This window comes from Benincasa hispida, chromosome 8 (genome assembly GCF_009727055.1).
Source record: "Benincasa hispida cultivar B227 chromosome 8, ASM972705v1, whole genome shotgun sequence".
Classification (NCBI taxonomy): Eukaryota; Viridiplantae; Streptophyta; class Magnoliopsida; order Cucurbitales; family Cucurbitaceae; genus Benincasa; species Benincasa hispida.
Window position 1 is genome coordinate 27,223,690 of NC_052356.1, and position 7,793 is coordinate 27,231,482.

Sequence of the window (7,793 nt, forward strand, 5' to 3'; positions counted from 1 at the left end):
TCTCAAATAAACAGGAGTTCATAGTTAGCTTAGCATTCAGGTTAAGTTAGGTCATCGTTGTGAAATAGTCATTCTTAAACAGTAAACAACATTATAAAGTAAGAGTGACTTATTTCGTAGTCCGATCTTGTGCAAACACATTGCACAGGGCGCCCCCACTTCTCATGTCATTACATGTACGAATCAGGATCACTTCGTCTGTAGTACTTTACAACTCCTTATAACAACTACGGTGTAGACCGCATCCAATAGTATTACCAAAATAAGGCACCTAACCTTATTCATATACTATAGATCATTTTGACTATTTACTCAAACCTGATCCACTTTAATGTCTCTACATAAAGTTCAAGTATTCATGTAATAGTCATGGATCTTTTAGTTTATTGGATTTATTTCTAAAATAAAATAAGCAATTCATATATTCAATAACAACTTTATTGAATTTTTAGAATAAGTTTTATTGTTTACAAACCACAAGTTTTAGGACATAAAACCCAATAGTGGGTAACCCCAAATCCTAAAATGGCATAAACTATCTTTATGGCCATTCCATAATTCCAAAAGTATTTTAGAAATACTCTTGGATGGAAAATGGTTCAAAATATAAGTTGCAGTCTGTACTGCATAACCCTAAGACGAGTCAGGTAAATGAGCATAACTCATCATAGACCAAACTATGTCCAACAAGGTTCTATTTCTCCTTTTTAATAATTCATTATGCTGTGGTGTACCAGGTATGATAGTTGGAATACGATTCCATGTTTAGTTATGAAATCACAAATCCATATACCCTTCACCTCGATCGGTTCGAAGTGTCTTAATTGTTTTACCTAATGAATTCTCAACTTCAACCTTGTACTCCTTGAACTTTTCAAAAGCTTTAGACTTGTGTTTCATTAGGTAAACATACTCATACCTAGAATAATCTTTTATAAAAGAGATGAAATATTCAAACCCTTATCTTTTTTTAACATTCATAGGACTACAAAGGTCTGAATGTACTAGTTCCAAAGGTTCTTTGGCTTTATGACATTTTCCAGTAAAAGATCTTTTAGTCATTTTTCCTTCAAAGCCTGACTCACATACTGGTAAAGAATTTTCTTTTAACTCGCTTAGAAGTTCAATCTTAACCAACATTTCAATCCTTTGAGATTTATATATCCTAATATTAGGTGCCAAAGTTGGGCATTTTCTTCAGGAGAAACTGTCTTTTATTTTGAATTATTGCAGTTCTAAACATTTCAGTATTAAGAAGGGCCTTAAATGGTAATGGCCTTAGCACATAAAGATTGCTTTCTAAGTTTGTTGAAGAAATAAAAACATCATTCTTGTAAACAAACACTTTATTTACATCTAAATTTATAAAATAGTTCTACTCAAGTAGACATTTTACAGAAATCAGGTTCCTCTTTATATCAGAAACCACATAAGCATTATCTAATAACAAATATGATTTCTGTAAGAGTAATCATAGGCCTCTCATTGCTAAAGTTGAGATGATTTGCCCAATTCTAACACACATAGTCATTTCTCCAGTCCTGAGCTACTACTAGGAACTAATTCCTTGAAAAGAAGAACAAACATGATTAATGGCACCAGAATCAATTATCTAGGCTAAACAATCATTCTCCACTAAACAAGTTTTCAGTACTAGTAAATCACATTTACTTTGTTTGGCTTTCTTCTTCTCTACCAAATATTTGGGATAGATTCTTTTCCAATGTCCCTCTTGGTTGCAATGGAAGCACATTCCTTTGGCAACCTTGGCCTTCCTACCCCTCTGAGCTACAGCAGGGTTAGCTTTCCCCTGACCTCCCTTCTTCTTCTTCCACTTTTTGGTGCCGGAAGAAGAAGGTACAGACTTCGTTCCAAAGGTCAAACCTTTGTGAAACTTCTTTGGGGAAGTGGCAACATTTGCCTCTCTCTTCTGCTCCTTGACTTTCATTAAGGACTAGTAAGTCTATAGTTCATTAAGAAGGGTGGTCAAGTTGTAGTCTAGCTTATTCATAACAACGTTACTATAGAACTGGAGGAAATTCTCAAGTAGAGTTTCCAAAATGAAGCTAACTTAGCTGGCTTCGTTGATAACGAACCCATTCATCTCAGCCACGTTAAAATGGACCACCATGTTTAGAACATGTTCTCGAACAGAAGCCCCTTCTTCCATACAGGTATTAAATAAAGTAATGAAACAATAAAGTTGTGTCATGCTATAATCTCCATTTTTATTATATTATACATAACATTTATATAACAAAGTAATGAAAAAAAAGTAATATTTATCCATTATCCTTACTATATAATATAACAATGATACTATAAAATGATGCATGGGCATGCTTAATTAAATCATGCAACTATATAATATAATACGTGTATTAAAAATGATGCATGAAATAATGTTTATCCTATGGTGGGATTTTTATACTATATGGCATACACTATGCATATAATAGTAAACCATACATCACATGTATAATAAAATTATAAAAGCAACATTGGATTGAAAATTGGCATCCTAAACATTAATAACCCTTATATTAATTTAATTAATGAAAATTAATTATTACAAATTAATAATTAATAAAAAAACTACCAAGAAGAACCGTTAGCCATGTTCAAACCCACGAACTGGAAGCAGTTAATGTGCACATCACATTCAGAGCGTAACGACGCTCTGGGCCAGCATTGTTACACTGGCTTTTCCTTTGTCACAGCATAGCCCTATGCTACATGCAGTGTTGCTATGTTGGCTTTTGAGTTGTAGAGGCGTAGCTTCACGCCATATGCAATGTCACTACGCTCCACATCAGTGCCCGTAAGGCTGATGCTAAGCATAGCTACGCGGGGCATTTTGCCTTATAGCATAATCCACAACGTAATTACGCTGTGCATTACATTCTAAGGTAGAATGCTTCCTTTGCTTCAACTCTTCATCCAAATTGCTCCGTTATTGCTCCAAATTCCTCTAAATTGAAGCCAGAATCTCACCACGAATGACACAGACAATTACAGACCCGATTGTAAGAATAAAAATGCATAAAAAGAACATTGGGCTCTTATAAATCGACTGAATTAAAGCAGTAATTGCTAAGCCAATTATTGAAACATCAAATGAGAAAACACCAAATGTTCATAATACAGTGTACAAATCGCACTAGAACTCTAAATTGATGTTTGAAAACAAAAATTAGGATATAACAATTGATGTTTAAATTAATTTTCAACATTTAAAAATTAATTCCAATTCCTTAAGATCCTAAGTTTGCATGCAACTTTTTATTATAGGTTGACAGTTACTAAATATTACAAAATAATCATTAGCCCTAATCATGCTTTCTATGGTTTATTAATCAACAATCAAATTCTAATTAATAAAAAAATCATATTACATTCATTTCACAACTTTGATATAACAATTATATTAAACTATCGATGTGTCATGCTCAATGCAAATTGATTTTCAACTTTATTAATATAACATTTATATCAATCAATTCATGAAAATAAAACAAGCATACACAAGACATTAATAAATATAATTCTTTATATTTACCTAGGTAATGTCATGCATCTTGCTTTTCCAACTTTGTATATTTAACATAACAAAATACATTAAATAACTCATGAAATCATATATCATGCATTAATACCATACATTTTAACTCATATAATATATTAAAATGCATGAACATGCTTAACCTATGGTGGGATTTATCTAAATGACGTCCATAAAAACATTTAAACGACAAATGGACCGATAATTTGGCCCCTAGGATAAAATTTATCCTAGAAACAACTTATGTCGTTCTAAAATTGAACCAGACCAACCCGAATTGCTTCGACAAAACCTCAAAACCATGAACCGAATCAAGCCAACCCAGCATAAAACTGAACCCAACCAGCTTAAGCCACTCGATTCGGACTAAACCATCCTGGATCGCAGCTGAACCAGATGCATTTCGTTGGCCCTCATGAAATCGCGTCAGCATTGCAACGCTGCGACATCTGGAAATGGATTTGGGAAAATTTATGACTATTCTTTCGATTTGGCCAAAATTACTCTCAATCTTCAACGTAAATTGCCCTAGTTTTAGACATGGACTTACAGAAGACTCAATGTACATGATAAAACGCCCAAAAACACAAGGGCTTTTACAAATCATTTATTCAAAAACCATGTTCCAGAATAATACCATAAACATTTATTCGCAAACCACATTCCAGAATGCAATTCAACCCACAAAACTAGTGCAAATTTTGAATTTCTAAATTAATTATGTGAGTGGCTCTGATACCAATTGTAGGGATAAAACCCTAATGCAGAGAAAAAAAAATCAAGACCCAACTCGTAATTATTTTAGATTCCAAAATATAGTACACTGGGAAAAAATACATAATAACATAGAGGCCTAAAAATCTCGAACTACTGTAAAATTTAGGTTAAGCATGTTGTACTATTTGGGAATTTAGTATTACAGAGAAGAGAGAAAAAATCACTTACTTTCATTGATGACTCAGATGAAATGATCAATTCTCCTTGGGATTGAATGCTCAAACACCACCAATTGGGAACCTCCCTATTCTCTGAGAATTTGTGGTTATTGGTTTGTGGGAACGAATCTCAAAATTAGAGGGAAAAAAGAGAATTTCAGAGAGCTATCCACTAAAACGATTCTATGATAGAATTTTCTCATCGTTGTTTTTTTTTTTTTTTTTCTTTTTCATCTCACAGGTATATTATTCGTGAGAGCCTGAGAGATAAATATGGGAAATATCCCATGTTTCTGATAACTCCCAGATGTGAGAGTTATTTCTTTTTTTAATTTAATAAATTAAATAAAACAACTAATTTAATTAATTAAATCTAATTTAATTAGTAATTTCATTTAAATCATATTTAAACAAACATATCTCATAACCTATAGTTTTAATTCAATCAATTTAATTAAATCAAATTTAATTAAAATAAAATTAATTAATTAATTAATTCTCCTATTATTTAATACCAAATTAAATATCAAATATTTAATTTTGTCTACATTTGAATCATGTTCAATTATATTTCTTTGATAACCTATAGTTTTAATGTGCATCTAATCCACATTAATTTTAACCTATAATTTTAATATGAATCCAATTCATATTAAATTGATATTTGAACTCCTCTAAATATTTAATTCTCTCATAAATCAATTTTGAATCATATCAAATTAAATTTATATCATAAAATTTAATTAAAATAAAAACTTTATATTATAATGTATCGTTATACATTATACTATTTTCCTAAGTGAACATTTCAAACTCTATTCAAGACATAATTACCTCAATATCCTTTACGGACTAAGAAGAGGACCTCATGGATCTATAGATCAGAAGCTCTAACGATATGAGATTAATTGGCTAAACTCATTAACCACATTAATCAATATTTGTTAACTGTGGGTACACTCCACTAAAGACCCACAACTACACTCTTCTCACTACATATATATTTTTGTATCCATAGATATAGACCAATGACAACAAGTTAGTCCTTCACGAGTGTTTGTAACATCAATTGGGTCAAAATTATCGTTTTATCCCTGGGTTATTTCTTTATCACTAAGTATCAGTGCTCCTCTAATGAATAACCTGTTTATGGTTCAACCATTAAACAGAAACCCTTTCGGGCCAGTAAGAGGGTAGGGCTCTTTGTTTAAGTCATGGAGATACCACTTAAGTGAACACTCATCTACTGAGCCTATAGCCGGGAATGAGTGAAATCCATCGTGTATTATTTTTATGTTCCCAGTTCCCTACTCGGTCTTGTCCCCAAAATGATAGGCATATTTAGTCGGCGAACTAGCCACTCTCACCCATAAAAATCGAAGGAAAATCTCTCATAAACATGAGTTTATAATACACCCAGGATTAAGACTAAGTTGTCCAGGTCATCCTATTGAAATAGAAACCTAACTAGTAAACGGAGTTACATCTAATAGTTACTATTTCATGGTCTGGTCTAATGCAAACTCATTGCATAGGATACCCCCCTCGCATGTCACCTACAAGAACATGATAGATCATTACATTTGTGAAAATACGTGGGTCATATCCATAGTGTCACTAGGACAAGATACCTATCCTTATCACTATACTATAGACCCTTTAGGTTGTATCCTGAACATTGATTCTTATATATCTTTACATACAATTCAAGATTCATAAGACAACCTAGGATGTTAATTTATTGGATTTAGGGTTATTAAGACAAAAGAAAATATAATACAATCAACAACACTTATTGAAATAACATTAATAACTCTTTATTGATGACTATCAATTATTTACTTTTTTATTTACGAGTTTTAGGGCATAAAACCCAACACACATGTCTCCACATGATTGATCAGGATCAAATCACTTGTAGCACTTTACAACAATTGTAACAACTACAAAGCGAACCATATTCGTAGTGTCACCAGGACTAGGTATCTAACTATATCCATCTACTATAGACTGTTTAGGCTATCACACTTAAAGATGATCTACCTATATATCTCCACATATATGTTTAAGTTACAGCTAATAACCTTTTATTTTAGTTTATTGGTTTTTGTGAGTTAATGCAACTAAATGTCGAATAAAATACTTTTTATTTTATTAGATAAATAAAAAGTTTGTACAATACAATTGCAAACTACTAGACCACGAGATTTAAGGCATCAACCCCAATACACCTATGCTTATGATTATGACACTTCGGACTCACTACCTATGAAAGCGTGTCTTCGGGTTCATCCCTTATGCCTATGTCTATGCCTATGTAATGTGATGTACACCTTCGATCCAATATGAATGCTAACAAATACTCTAGTAGGCCCAGTAGTGGGTCACTTACTAAGTATTTTTATACTCACTATTTTTCCCTCATGTTTTTTAGGTAAAGGAAAGGACAAGATGAAAAATTACAAGAAGAATTCATGACTGAGCCATTGTGACTTGACATCGCTTTCATACTTATTTTTTCTCAAATTGACATGTTTTGGGTTGGGAATTAAACATTTAATATTCCTAGGTTAAATTACTTATTTATTTGTTTATTTATTTATTAAATTGATTTATTCTAAATTAGAGTCAGGGTACCCAAAACAATGAATTTATGTTTTTTAATCTTTTTTAGAGTTTATTTAATCACATCGATTCTGACCCTTTCTCCTAAATTTATAAAAGATCTATTTTCAAGTTATGCATGTATAAAATAATGTCCTTTGATAAATACTAGAGAATTGGGTTGTTACAATTTAATGTGAATTTTCTAATGTTTTATTAACCTTGAATGTTTAATTGATTTGGTTGGAGCTTTAAACTTTTATTTAGTTTGACGAATATTTCATTAAAATCATTTTATTATTAAGTTTATCACTCATTGAACTTTTTAGCTCATTCTTTCGTTTTCACTTGCCCATTAGGTTACTTTTGAGTTTCATATAGAGGTAGCTATCTAGTACCTGTCACCAATCAAACTACGTGTTGCATAACACCTTTGTATGTACTTTAGCTAGACATTTAACTGTATGTTAAGGATTTTTTTTTCTATGTTGTAATGTGAATGTTAAGTTCGTGAAAGTATGAAAGAAGTTAAGTTTGAAGAGAAGGGAAGTTTCAGCAGTAGATTCCATCCTACACTTGAGGTCTGTTGTTGAAACATTTCGTCTTAGGTTCGATAGGATAATCTAGGGCGGGGTGTCACAAATGTCCATATTGTATTTCATAGTCCAGAGATGGAGAAAGAAAACAAAGAA